The following is a 13,908-nucleotide window of genomic DNA, read 5'->3' as shown; positions in this document are numbered from 1 at the left end:
GATTAGTATATTTGCATGTCGAAGGAGGAATCAGTTGTGCTTCCCTTGACTGAGGTCATAACATTAGCAAACATACAATCATATTCGTCGATGAGACATTAGCGAGACTCAAAAATATGCCATGCCAGAAAGTGCGTAGGCTAGGCTGCCCAAAATATGCCATTCCGCGGGCTGTGCTCTGTCCATCTACCCCCCCCCCTGCCTCTTAAAAAAAATGCCATTAATTATGTTACTTTTTAAGTACAGCAGAGACCAGACAAGGAACACAGGAAAAGTGCACTTAATTCTCTCGTCAGTTGGTCGACAAGAGCGTTTTAGTGAGCCGGCTTTCTAACTCTGTTCAGGAGTGTTGATGTTCTAATGAGCTGCGTTGTGTTGCCTTATATGTATCGTACTGTGTGATGTATTGTTATGTATGGTGCTGCGTTGCTTTGAGGTGAAGTGTGTTGCGTTGTGATGTTCTGTTATGTTTTGCTACGAGTTGATTCGTTCGTAAATGTTGAGTTTCATCAATCGTGTGTCGCATTGAGTTGTGTTGTGCCATTGTGTTGCATGTACGTACTGTGTGTGTGTGTGTGTGTGTGTGTGTGTGTGTGTGTGTGTGTGTGTGTGTGTGTGTGTGTGTGTTATGTTTGTGGCTGTGTTACAGTAGTAGTATGTTTTTTGTTCTGCACTGGATTTTACGTTGGCAATAATGTTACTGTTGATATTACGCAGTTTGTTTGAGATTTTTTTTTATGAATTCTTGCAGCACCTTTACTTCTGCGAGCACCGCATTATTTATTCATCTGCTACTCTTTTTTTCTCTCTTTTTTTTTTCAATGTGATTCATGTGTATGTACTCATTTGCTGGGCGAATCGATCTTTTTTTTTTTCCTTTTACTTTATTGACTCCCAACGTTGATTTTCTCTCTCTCTCTCTCTCTCTCTCTCTCTCTCTCTCTCTCTCTCTCTCTCTCTCTCTCTCTCTCTCTCTCTCTCTCTCTCTCTCTCTCTCTCTCTCTCTCTCTCTCTCTCCCAACACACATTTATCACACACACACACACACACACACACACACACACACACACACACACACACACACACACACACACACACACACACACACACACACACACACACACACACACACACACACACACACACACACACACATTGCTTCATTGCATCTTAACCAAGTGTTGGTGACATGACGGGCAGTGAAGGAGGGAAGAGGAGAGGAGAAGGAGGAGGATGACAATAATGAATGGAATAAAGAGGAGATACAGGACGATAATGAAACACATAAGCGAAGAATATAGTGTAAGTTAGCGAGAGAAGAGGATAAAGGAGAGGAGACACAGACAAAACACATGCAACCGCAGGAAGAGAGAGAGAGAGAGAGAGAGAGAGAGAGAGAGAGAGAGAGAGAGAGAGAGAGAGAGAGAGGGAGGAGTGGGGGCGTTGAGGTGTCCCACTGAGATGTCCCACCCAGACGTGAGCCTCCTGCAGATCCCCTCCTCTTCCTCCTCCCCCCCACGCATCTGAACACCGCCTACCATCGCTATTACCTTTCTCCTGCTCTTCCTCCTCAGCCTCCTCTTCTTCTTCTTCTTCTTTTGTTTATCATCATCATCATCATCATCATCATCATCTTTTTCCTTCTTCTTCTTCTTCTTCTTCTTCTTCTTCTTCTTCTTCTTCTTCTTCTTCTTCTTCTTCTTCTTCTACTTCTACTTTTACTTCTACTTCTACTTCTGCTTCTTTATTGTAAAATTTTCAGCCCCGACAAATTAGCAACAAACCTGAGGAGGTAGTATTTAATGTTTAAGGCTCTCATAAGAACTATTTTTTATGTCGCATAGAAGATTAGTCAGTTTTCGTGGGTGTTTATTTTTCTATAAGTGATGCAGCATTCTTGTAAAACTATCAATAGAAACATGAAAGCAAACCTGGGAATGTAGCATGAAGTGTTTAGGACTCTTATAAAGAGTATTTTCGATGCTACAGATGTAACTAGTCTTGAGTTTTCATGGGTGTTTTTCCTATTAGTCTTGCAGAATTAGTATTCTTGTAAAACTATCGTCGTTGACTTAAAAACAAGCCTGCAGATTTGTTTTGAAATGCCTGGTACTTTTACAAGGATTATTTTCATTGCCAGAGAGATGACCAGTGGAATTTTCATGGGTGTTTTCCCAGTTCATGCAGAATCCTTGTAAAAATATCACTAGACTCATGAGAGCATCCTTCAAAGCTTCATTACTTCCTCTAGATAACCACAAGCGGAGGTGAGGTGAGACGCTGAAACATTTGAGAACACGAACCCAGTGAAGCGGGTACGAGTCGAGTCAGTGAAGCAGAGACATGGAGAAGAGTCCAGCATCGTGTACCGCGTCTCTCTCGCAGTACCCACAGTCTCAGAATTGACCGGTGTTCTAAGTGCAGTGTTCCATTGACAGTAAGCAATGAATATGGTGTGTGCTTAGAATGTGTGTTTATTGGGAATATGCGTATTTACTGGGCTTTTTTATGGGGAATTGTGTGCAGGTGTGTTTTGATGTGTTTAAAGGATGTTTCTGGGTGTTTTAAGGTTCTGGCCGGTGATGCTGAGACTTAAATGATTTGCGTCGTGGAGTCATAGCGGTGGTGACTCTCTCTCTCTCTCTCTCTCTCTCTCTCTCTCTCTCTCTCTCTCTCTCTCTCTCTCTCTCTCTCTCTCTCTCTCTCTCTCTCTCTCTCTCTCTCTCTCTCTCTCTCTGTGTGTGTGTGTGTGTAATGTTACCCGATTCCTTGCTTGGTTGGCTAAGGTTAGGAGATAAGGAGAGAGGGCAGGATGGCGACCTCTGTATATATTACGTTGTATATGTTTTGATTATTGTTCTTGTTAGTGTTTCCTTAGCTTTTCATATAGAATCAGTAGTAATATTGATAGTAGTAGTTGTGCTAGTAGTAGTTATAGTGGGAGTTGAAGTTATAGTAGTAATAATAATAGTATCGATGGTGTAGTAATAACTAATGGCGGTAGTAGTGGTAGTACATTAATAGTAGTAGTAGCAGCAGCACCACCACCACCAGCAGAAGCAGAGAAAACTGTGGACTGTAGTAACAGTAGTATACAGTATATACTAGAAGTAGACAAGTAGTAATTTCATCATTACCATCTTAAAGCGTCTTTACCACCATTATCCATTCTCTCTCTCTCTCTCTCTCTCTCTCTCTCTCTCTCTCTCTCTCTCTCTCTCTCTCTCTCTCTCTCTCTCTCTCTCTCTCTCTCTCTCTCTCTCTCTCTCTCTCTCATATATGCTCAGCAGCAGTAAATCTATTATAATGATTCTCTCCCTAACGAGCTCCGGGAAAGGCTGAGAGTTCCGCCCCTCTCCACACTCAAGTAATGAATGGACAGGAGTAGGTCTGCGGGATGTATGTGAGCGTGTATGAATGTGGGAGTGAACTGGGGCGCGCTAGAGGGTAATGTATGTGAGGCGTGGGTGGGCGAGTTAATGAAATGAGATACCAAGAGGTGACGCTTCCTTCCTTCCTGTCTGCCTCCCTGCCTGCCCGCCCGCCAACCCGCCTACCTTTCTCCCTTCCTTCCTTCCTTTCTCTCTTCCTTTCTTTCGTTGACTGTTTTTGTCCTGCTGGTCTCCTTTTCTTCATCATCCACGTTTTCTCTTTTTCTCATTTTTTTTTCGTCGCTTTTTTTTCTGTATTCAGTTACCTTCTATTTTTGAGTGAGTTTCGATAGTTCATCTTAGTCTCTCTCTCTCTCTCTCTCTCTCTCTCTCTCTCTCTCTCTCTCTCTCTCTCTCTCTCTCTCTCTCTCTCTCTCTCTCTCTCTCTCTCTCTCTCTCTCTCTCTCTCTCTCTCTCTCTCTCTGCAATGAACGACTGTTAAATCTTTTTCTCCCTAAGAGGTTTTATCTTAATGTAAAGTGAGCCAGACATCAATTCATCGAAGGAGGAGGAGATCTTATCCTTTATCGCTTGAATATGGGAAACGACAGGGTAAAAAAGTAGATAGATGAATTTTATATATATATATATATATATATATATATATATATATATATATATATATATATATATATATATATATATATATATATATATATAATATATATGAGAGATTAATGTAAACGACGAAAGAATAATAGAATACAAAAAAAAAAAATGCGAGAGAAAGAAGGCAATTAAGTGATGGGTGAGTGAGTGAGAGAGAGGGTAGGAAAGAAAGGCAAGCGGAGTGGACAGGAGTTAACTACCACTACCTTTACAACAATCCCCCCTCCTCCTCCTCCTCCTCCTCCTCCTCCTCCTCCTCCTCCTCCTCCTCCTCCTCCTCCAGGATAAGGAAGGGGCGTAATTATCGGCGTATCACCACACAGGCGAGACTAATGAACAGGTTAATTGGCCGTTAGCGAAAGGAAGAGCTGGCCTCTGCCCTCCTAGCCTCATTACCCCTGCTATTTCTCTCTCTCTCTCTCTCTCTCTCTCTCTCTCTCTCTCTCTCTCTCTCTCTCTCTCTCTCTCTCTCTCTCTCTCTCTCTCTGCGCAATAGCCACGCAACACACGCAAATTCCTCCCCATGATACAGCACGCCACGCAAAAGATAACTGTGCTTTACTATGCGACCATTCACACAACTATGCATCTTTATTATTATTATGCTGATGCTGGTGGTGCTTATGCTACCTTCTTTCCAGCACCGAGAGCGCTGAGTGATCCTGAATTGTTAATAGTTGTGGCGGTGGTGCTAACTCTTCTCTCTTTCCAGGACCGAGTGATCGCTAACTGATGCTGACGCTAATGATGGTGGTGGTAACGCCTCTCCTTCCCTACTCCTCTCTGGTGAGTGTATGACATATTAAGTTTTAGTCTAGTAAACATCAGTATAGACGAGAGTTCAAATAAGGTCACCACCTGGAAATTTGAAGTGTTGCTTGGGAGGGGAAAGGCGCATCACCGGAAAAGGAACTTCTTGAAATGGATGTGAGGAAAGGGAAGGCACACACACACACACACACACACACACACACACACACACACACACACACACACACACACACACACACACACACACACACACACACACACACACGATGTAGAATGTAGGATGCCATAAACGTACACAAATCCTCCTCCTCCTCCTCCTCCTCCTCCTCCTCCTCCTCCTCCTCCTCCTCCTCCTCCTCCTCCTCCTCCTCCTCCTCCTCCTCCCTCTTCTCTTTCATCCTTGCCGTCTTTCTCTTCCACCTTTTCCTCACCAATACCAAGGAGGAGAGGAAATGTGGAAGGAAGAGAGAGAGAGAGAGAGAGAGAGAGAGAGAGAGAGAGAGAGAGAGAGAGAGAGAGAGAGAGAGAGAGAGAGAGAGAGAGAGAGAGAGAGGAAACGAGAACAAAGAGGAGGAAGGGAATGAGGTGCAGTGTCTTTGAGGTCACCTTGTCTTTCACCTGTCTGTTTTCCATCGTTTTAATCCATTATCTATCGCTTCTATCCATCAGTTATCTGTTACCTGTCCTCTTTATCGGCCCGTGCTGTTGGCTACCTCTTATTGTATCAGTGACTAGGCTGATATTGAATTTGTGTGTGCTTTGGTGTGAGTAGTAGTAGTAGTAGTAATTGTAGTAGTTGTAGAAGTATTGTTGTTGTTGTCAGTAGTAGTGGTAGTGATGATAGTAGTAGTAGTAATAGTAGTGTCATTGTTGTTGTTATTGGTGCCTTCCTTAGTCATATGTATTTGTGCATAATGCATTTTATCTGTATTAGTGTTCTGAGGCGTTTTATTAACGGTATTGATTAGTGTAATTACTTCTCGTTTTCAAATGCATCTTAATGTTCATTTTTATTTGTTCAACTATGCTTAGGTATATGAGTAGATAAATACATAATTGTTTTCATTCATTAACCACAGTACGTCTCTCAGCCCTTCTTTCAAAACCACAATTATAGAACATCGTGACATTTACTCCTATTAACTTCACTCTGTCATAACCCTTTCCCTCCTTCCCTTCACGCCATCCCCCAGAGCCTCTCTACGAGTATATACATTCCATCCTTTACTTGCCATCATCTTCATCTTATGCTCTCTATTCCCTCGTTCCTTTCCACCAGCCAGAAACTTTCATCTTCACCTCCTCCCCCTCCGCCGTCAGCCATCTGTCAGCTCCCTGTTTCCCATCTTTATCCGCCTCCTTCCGGGCTCCCATTCCAGTTTACAGCCTTCTTCCGTCTCTATATTTAACGCCAGAAACACTCCATACCTTTCCAAGTTCCATTATATCTTCATAACTTATTTTTTACCTCCTTTCCTCTTCCTTTCTTCCTTTCCTCTTCCTTACTTTCTCTTTCCTTCTCTCGTTTCATTCCCATATCTCCATGACTTGTTTCGTTTCTTCCTTCCCCTCTTACTCTCTTAATTAAATCCCTCTTTTTCTCATTATCTCTATTCTTTTGCTTTTCTTTACCTTGTTTATCGCCTTTACTTCTCTTCTCTTTTCCTTATATTGCCTCCTTTGGTTTAATATTTTTCACATTTCTCCCTTCTCTTTCTTTGTCTGTCTGTTCACACACTCCTCCTCTTCCTCCTCCTCCTCCACTTCCATCACTCTTCTGTCCTGTATTTTCCGAAATCCTTCCTCTCATTTCCTCAGTTCTCCTTCCTCTCCTTTCTCCGTTCCCTCACTCTTGTCTTTATTCCTGTCAACTTAGCTTACAGTCTCTTCCCTATCCTTGTCTATAGATTCATCTCGTAATTATCTAATCCTCGTTCAAGTTAAATTTGGCCCTAGTCAGACATCATCTAGTCAATGCTATATATATATATATATATATATATATATATATATATATATATATATATATATATATATATATATATATATATATATATATATATATATACACAAAGGAGAATGACTAAAAGGATACAGGCGATGAAGAGTATTTTTTACGAAACGAGACTGAAGCTATTAAATCTACATTCCTTAGAGAGACGTAAGTTAAGAGGGGACCTGATAGAAGTCTTAAGTGGTATAGGGATTATAACGAGTGACGCAAGCAAAATTCCCATTATCAGTAATCAGTATAGAACCGGAAACATTGTGTTAAAGCTTTAAAAAATTAGGTTCAAGAAAGAGATTGGAAGGAACTGATTCTCAAATAGAGTGGTAAGTTAATGGAACGGACTTACTAATCAGGTTGTTGGTGCTGAGTCATTAGGAAGTTTTAAAAGATTAGACAAGTTTACGGATGGGGATGATAGGTGGAAATGATAGATATGCTTCATACAGGGACTTCAACGTATAGGCCTCGTGGCTTCTTGCAGCTTACCTTATTTTCTTATGTTCTTATTTCCTCCTCCTCCTCCTCCTCTGTTTTACAAGTAGCGGGAAGCATTCATCAGGCGAGAGGAACTAAAGCTTCATAAAGCATTCTAATTCACAATCCTCTTCGCTGTAAATTTGAGAACGTTGTAACTTCACTATCGTTGTAACTTTACTATCTGACCTTCAAATGAGAGAGAGAGAGAGAGAGAGAGAGAGAGAGAGAGAGAGAGAGAGAGAGAGAGAGAGAGAGAGAGAGAGTGGGGGGAGGGGGAGCGAGGCGTTAGCGAGGGAATAAGACTGTGTGTGTGTGATTGGTTTACCTTAGCCTACTACAGCACGAAGGAATCACACACACACACACACACACACACACACACACACACACACACACACACACACACACACACACACACACACACACACACACACACACACACACACACACACACACACACACACACACACACACACCTGGTTCACTCACGTATGCACACCACTACCTGTGTATCAATTAACGCTATATTTACCTGCAGTTAATTTCCTTTCATTAATTACTAATTTCCTTTCATTAATTACAACACTACTTTTTGTTTCACAAAGAGAGAGAGAGAGAGAGAGAGAGAGAGAGAGAGAGAGAGAGAGAGAGAGAGAGAGAGAGAGAGAAAAAAATGGGGAAAAGAAGAAAGAAATGAAAACTTTGATCAAACGCAGCTTTTCAGAATCCCTCCATCGCGTTTGTCTCGTCAGCTTTCTCATCGTGGTGAAAATTCTCTCTCTCTCTCTCTCTCTCTCTCTCTCTCTCTCTCTCTCTCTCTCTCTCTCTCTCTCTCTCTCTCTCTCTCTCTCTCTCTCTCTCTCTCTCTCTCTCTGACAAAGGATTCTGACGCGAAGCTAAAACTTTATTCAAAACTTGCCACTGAAAGATTCCGGAGGTGTTATTTTTTTTTCGTTTTTTTTTTATCATTAACTTGCTCCCTGCCTTCAATTAAGTGGTTTTGATCAATGTTCTATTCCTCTCTCTTCGTTACTCAGCTACGTTACACTCAGCTAGCCGTTCTCCTACGGAAAGATCTCAGAGCTCGTACTGACCGATCTTTGGGTAGAACTGAGACCACTCAAACACTACTCACCGGGACAGCGAGGCCACAAACCCTCAGGTTATATCCCGTACCTACTTGCTGCTAAGTGTGTGTGTGTGTGTGTGTGTGTGTGTCACGTGTGTGTTCCACGTGTGAAAGGTCGACCAGGTGACAAAAAAAACAAATAAAAATAAAAATGAAAAATATTTTGCCGCTACCCTCACCTGCTGAGAGTGATAAGTAATGCTAACTCAATAAGCCTGGAAAAGAGAACGGACGAAGTTGGGAGTGGGAGGGGGTGAGCGGCGACTGTCTGTGTCTTCCTGCACTAGCAGAGAAATACATTTGTAAGAGTAGTAGCAGAGTGGCGCAGTGGAAGTGTGCTGGGCCCATAATCCAGAAGTCGTGGATCGAAACCACGCTCTGCTGGACATTTTTTTTTTTTTTTCATATAAACAAATCACAGGAATGGACACTCTCGAGCTAAAGGTTAGATGCAAACACCCATTCGCATACACACACACACACACACACACACACAATACGAATAAGATGAGGTACAAAGTAGTTATGACATCTTTAGTAGATATGTTTTCTAGTCACGTCAAAATTGTAACGAAAAGGGATAAGTGACAGACGGGCAATTGATTCTCTCTCTCTCTCTCTCTCTCTCTCTCTCTCTCTCTCTCTCTCTCTCTCTCTCTCTCTCTCTCTCTCTCTCTCTCTCTCTCTCTCTCTCTCTCTCTCTCTCTCTCTCTCTCTCTCTCTCTCTCTCTCTGTGTGTGTGTGTGTGTGTGTGTGTGTGTGTGTGTGTGTGTGTGTGTGTGTGTGTGTGTGTGTGTGTGTAATTCCCCTTTTAAGAATCGACAAAAGACAGAACTAAACTTTAGATGAGGTGTCTGAACGTGTCGTGTTATTTAAAAGAAGAAATGGTGTTGGATGGATAAAGTCCTATACGCAAGAGGCTTTAATATGAAGGTTGTGTGACGTGAAATTAGAAGTGACGAGAGATGGTATTTGAGTGCATAAAGTGGATGAAAGGATGCGTTCGTGGTAGACTGTAGGTGTTCTCTTGTGGGATAAACTGTGGGAAAGGTAGAGGAGGAAAACTGTTGGTTGTTACTTAAAGAACATAAGAAAATAAGGGATGCTGCAAGAAGCCGTCAGACCTACACGTGACAGTCCTTTCATGAAACGTGTCTACCTATTTAAACCTATCATCCTCATCCATGAATTTACCTAATATTTTGAAGCTCTCTAATGACTCGGTATTAACATCTTCATTGCTGAGTCTATTCCATTTATCTACAACTCGATTTCACAACCGATTCCTACCACCGATTCCTTCCTTTGTCTTTTCCTAATGTAACTCTATCAAGCTTGAACCCATTGGCTCCGTCCTGTCCTGAGAATTTTGCCTATGTCACCCTTTCCTCGGCTACATCCGCTAGAGAGAATCAGTGCTCTCCAACGTGCTAGGTCTTCTGTGCCTTTCTCAGTCACACAGCAGCGACAACTGCAACTAAAACAATAGCATCAGGAACTGAAACAACCACCACCATCACCACCACCTCAACAACAACAACAAAACTTTATGTAGTTAACCACGTAGTTATGTAGTTAACCACGTAGTTAATTGAGTTTTTTTTTTTTTACATAAAAAAAAAAGGTTTCCGGGAATTGTTCAGGAATTGTTTAGTGTTCCAGTAATGCTACACGTAAACAGGATAAAGGAAATGAAATAAATAAATAAAAACACAGCTAAACCACCACCACTACTAATACTACTACTACTACTACTCTGACTGTCTTCAGCCTCTCTCTCACCGCCGCAATGTTGCATATCTAGCTGTCTTCTACCGCTATTTTCATGCTAACTGCTCTTCTGATCTTGCTAACTGCATGCCTCCCCTCCTCCCGCGGCCTCGCTGCACAAGACTTTCTTCTTTCTCTCACCCCTATTCTGTCCACCTCTCTAACGCAAGAGTTAACCAGTATTATCAATCATTCATCCCTTTCTCTGGTAAACTCTGGAACTCCCTGCCTGCTTCTGTATTTCCACCTTCCTATGACTTGAATTCCTTCAAGAGGGAGGTTTCAAGACACTTATTCATCAATTTTTGACCACTGCTTTGACCCTTTTATGGGACTGGCATTTCAGCAGTGGGCATATTTTTTTTTATTGGATTTTTGTTGCCCTTGGCCAGTGTCACTCCTACATTAAAAAAAAAACTACTACTACTATTGTGCCATCATGACGCCGGAAGTACGTCACCTGATGGCAACACTGGTACTGTACGTAGTTTTGCTTCATCTTGATTAATAATGTATTTCGCTGAAGCTGCAAAAGAAATATTATGTGAGCAATGTGTTAGTAGTAGTAGTAGTAGTAGCGACGGTAGTGATGATGGTATGAGTAGGAAATAGTAAAGTAGCAGCAATAGTAACAACAGTAGTAAAAGCAGCAGTAGTAACTTTATTAATATTACTGTTAGTAGTAGCGGTAGTAGTAGTAGTAGTAGTTCCCATCAGTCGTAGTTGTACTGAGGTCCTCCCGTCAGCATTCCGTCCCCCGTCGCCTCCTCCCGCGCCTCCTCGGCCTGCCGCGTCTCGCCTCGCTCAGGCTCTTCTGCTTCCCCCAGTCATTACCTGCCATTAATCACCTCTGCACTAATTAACGACCAGATCCAGACGCGAATCATTTAATTGGTCAGGTATTAAGAAGCTTTTATTCCTTACCAAGTTCCGAGTCCAGTCAGCAATCCATTTTCCTCCTCCTCCTCCTCCTCCTCCTCCTGCAATAGTCAGGTAAAGAAGTAATCCATGAAAAGAGAATTAGTGGCAAAAATTCTTTGGGCACTGCAGCACGCGACGCTCTCCTCCTCCTCCTCCTCCTCCTCCTCCTCCTCCTCCTCCTCCTCCTCCTCCTCCTCTTCCTCCTCCTCCTCCTCCTCCTCCTCCTCAGCACGCAGTTCACCCGTAGCAGTAGTTTCTTTTTAGTAGGTTCCAAGGTCTTTCTGCATCTTCTCATCCTGTCCCTCTGTGAAGTCTTTCCTCCTCCTCTACCACAGTATAACTTCTTTCTCCTTTTCAGTCCTTTCACAGAGTGTGCGTGCGCGGACGCGCGTGCTTATGTGCATGGGTGCGCGTGCGCGCTGACTCGTGTGAGTGCGCATCAGCGTTTTAAACGTTTTTATTTTCTTTACTGCTTAAATGACCAAGTTTTTCCATCCAGCTCGTGTGCGCGCGCACGCACGCACGCACGCACGCACGCACGCACGCACGCACTTGGAAGATGGTAGCCACAAGAAAAGAAATAGCATCACCACTCAACCTCATCATATTCGTTATGTAAAGAGAGAGAGAGAGAGAGAGAGAGAGAGAGAGAGAGAGAGAGAGAGAGAGAGAGAGAGAGAGAGAGAGAGAGAGAGCTGGGGGGTAGGAGGGAAACGGAAGGAAGGAAGGAGGGAACGGGGAAGGAGCCATGGTGAAGTGTGGAGGAAAGGAAGGAAGAGCTAGTAGAAAAGGCAAAGGAAGAGAGAGGAGGGAGGAAGAAGTTGGGAAAGGATGAGGAATGAGGAAGAAGAATGCTAGAAAGGAGGGGAATAGAAGAAGAGGGAAATAAAGCTACAGAAGGGAGGGATGGAGGAAAGGAGGAACGAAGAAATGAATGGAGAGAAGAGAGGTGAGAGGGAAGGAGGGAAGGGAAATAAAACATTACAGGAAGGAAGGAGGAAAGAAGGAAGGAAAGAAGAGAAGAGATGGGAGAAAGAAAAAAAGAAAGAAGGAAGTAGAAAAGGAGGGGCGGAAAGGAGAGGAGGGAGGTAGGAAGGGAGAGAGAGAAAAAGAAGATTCAGATTGATGTAAGTTAAATACTCATGCTAAGGAAACAATTAATGTCATGAGAATAAGATGATTTTGCTCGGTAGAAATAGCACGAGCCTCACCTGCGGCTAATGAGTGGATAGGTGAGGGAGTTAGTTACGCCTTAACCCTTTCACTCCTGCTGTTGTTGTTGTTGTTGTTTTCATAATCAAGGTTTTTTTTTACATTCGTCTTTCCATACTAAGCTCTGCAATACAATCTTCATTTTTTTTTTTTTCTCTCATTTACATACTTTTTTTTTCTTTACTTTTCTCTGTGCCAGCCTCTTGTAGCTTCTATAGCTTCCAAAAGACAAAGTTGATTTATTATATCTCATTGTTCCACAACTTTTCTTATTACCACCAAGTTTCTCCTTTTTTTAGACATTTATCATTTACCTGTCTTTACCATCTTCTCGTATTGTTCTGTAACTTCAAAAGACAAAGTTAATCTATTTACATTTTTTTCTCATAATCACTGTTTTTTTTTTTCTGTGCTATCCCTTGTATTGTTTTTATGCCATCCCTAGTATAGTTTCTATGCCAGCTCCTCGTATTGTTCTATAATATTTTCCTACAGTCACCCACGTGCATATTTTCTGGGCATTTTTATACCAGCTTCACTTGTTATTCTAAACTTTACAACTATCAAAGTTAATTCTCTCTCTCTCTCTCTCTCTCTCTCTCTCTCTCTCTCTCTCTCTCTCTCTCTCTCTCTCTCTCTCTCTCTCTCTCTCTCTCTCTCTCTCTCTCTCTCTCATATATATATATATATATATATATATATATATATATATATATATATATATATATATATATATATATATATATATATATATATATATATATATATATCCATTCATTTTTCGCTCAGTCTATATTTTTCTTTTATCTTTTTATTTTATTTATATATTTATTTTTAATATGAAAGTAGGGCCGATTCAGTGTGTGTGTGTGTGTGTGTGTGTGTGTGTGTGTGTGTGTGTGTGTGTGTGTGTGTGTGTGTGTGTGTGTGTGTGTGTGTGTGTGTTCGTAAACACAGTGAAATATAATTAAGAGGACGCTTGATACTGTGCAAAAAAAAAGAAAAGGAAAGGAAAGTGAGCAATTAGAGAGAGAGAGAGAGAGAGAGAGAGAGAGAGAGAGAGAGAGAGAGAGAGAGAGCAGAGCTCAAGGAGAGCAGAATTTTTTTTACCTCAAGGAGAGCAGAAAGCTCCAATCAACAGCAGCGAAACTAGCTTGCCTGCGTGGACAATAAGACAATCAGAATGGCTGGTCTCTCTCTCTCTCTCTCTCTCTCTCTCTCTCTCTCTCTCTCTCTCTCTCTCTCTCTCTCTCTCTCTCTCTCTCTCTCTCTCTCTCTATATATATATATATATATATATATATATATATATATATATATATATATATATATATATATATATATATATATATATATATATATATATATGGTCTATATTTTTATTTTATTTATATATTTATTTCTAATATGAAAGTAGGTCCGATTCAGTGTGTGTGTGTGTGTGTGTGTGTGTGTGTGTGTGTGTGTGTGTGTGTGTGTGTGTGTGTGTGTGTGTGTGTGTTCGTAAATACAGTGAAGTACAATTAAGAGGACGTTTGATACTGTGCAAAAAAAAAAAAAAAAGGAAAGGAAAGTG

The 13,908-nt window shown here is 41.7% G+C and overlaps 1 long non-coding RNA gene across 2 annotated transcripts in view; it reads left to right on the top strand.

The window, feature by feature from the left end:
• Nucleotides 1-2,279: 2,279 nt before the first annotated feature.
• The window catches only part of LOC135110311 (uncharacterized), a 19,907-nt gene continuing 8,278 nt past the window's right edge, over nt 2,280-13,908 (top strand). The window contains exons 1-2 of one of the 2 annotated variants that reach the window (XR_010273194.1): nt 2,280-2,438; nt 4,754-4,827. This is a non-coding gene — a long non-coding RNA (uncharacterized LOC135110311). Of the gene's footprint in view, nt 2,455-4,753; nt 4,828-13,908 lie in introns of both variants that reach the window. The other variant, XR_010273206.1, reaches the window with a different exon arrangement.

This window comes from Scylla paramamosain, chromosome 1 (genome assembly GCF_035594125.1).
Source record: "Scylla paramamosain isolate STU-SP2022 chromosome 1, ASM3559412v1, whole genome shotgun sequence".
Classification (NCBI taxonomy): Eukaryota; Metazoa; Arthropoda; class Malacostraca; order Decapoda; family Portunidae; genus Scylla; species Scylla paramamosain.
This window is presented reverse-complemented; position numbering and strand designations above follow the sequence as displayed.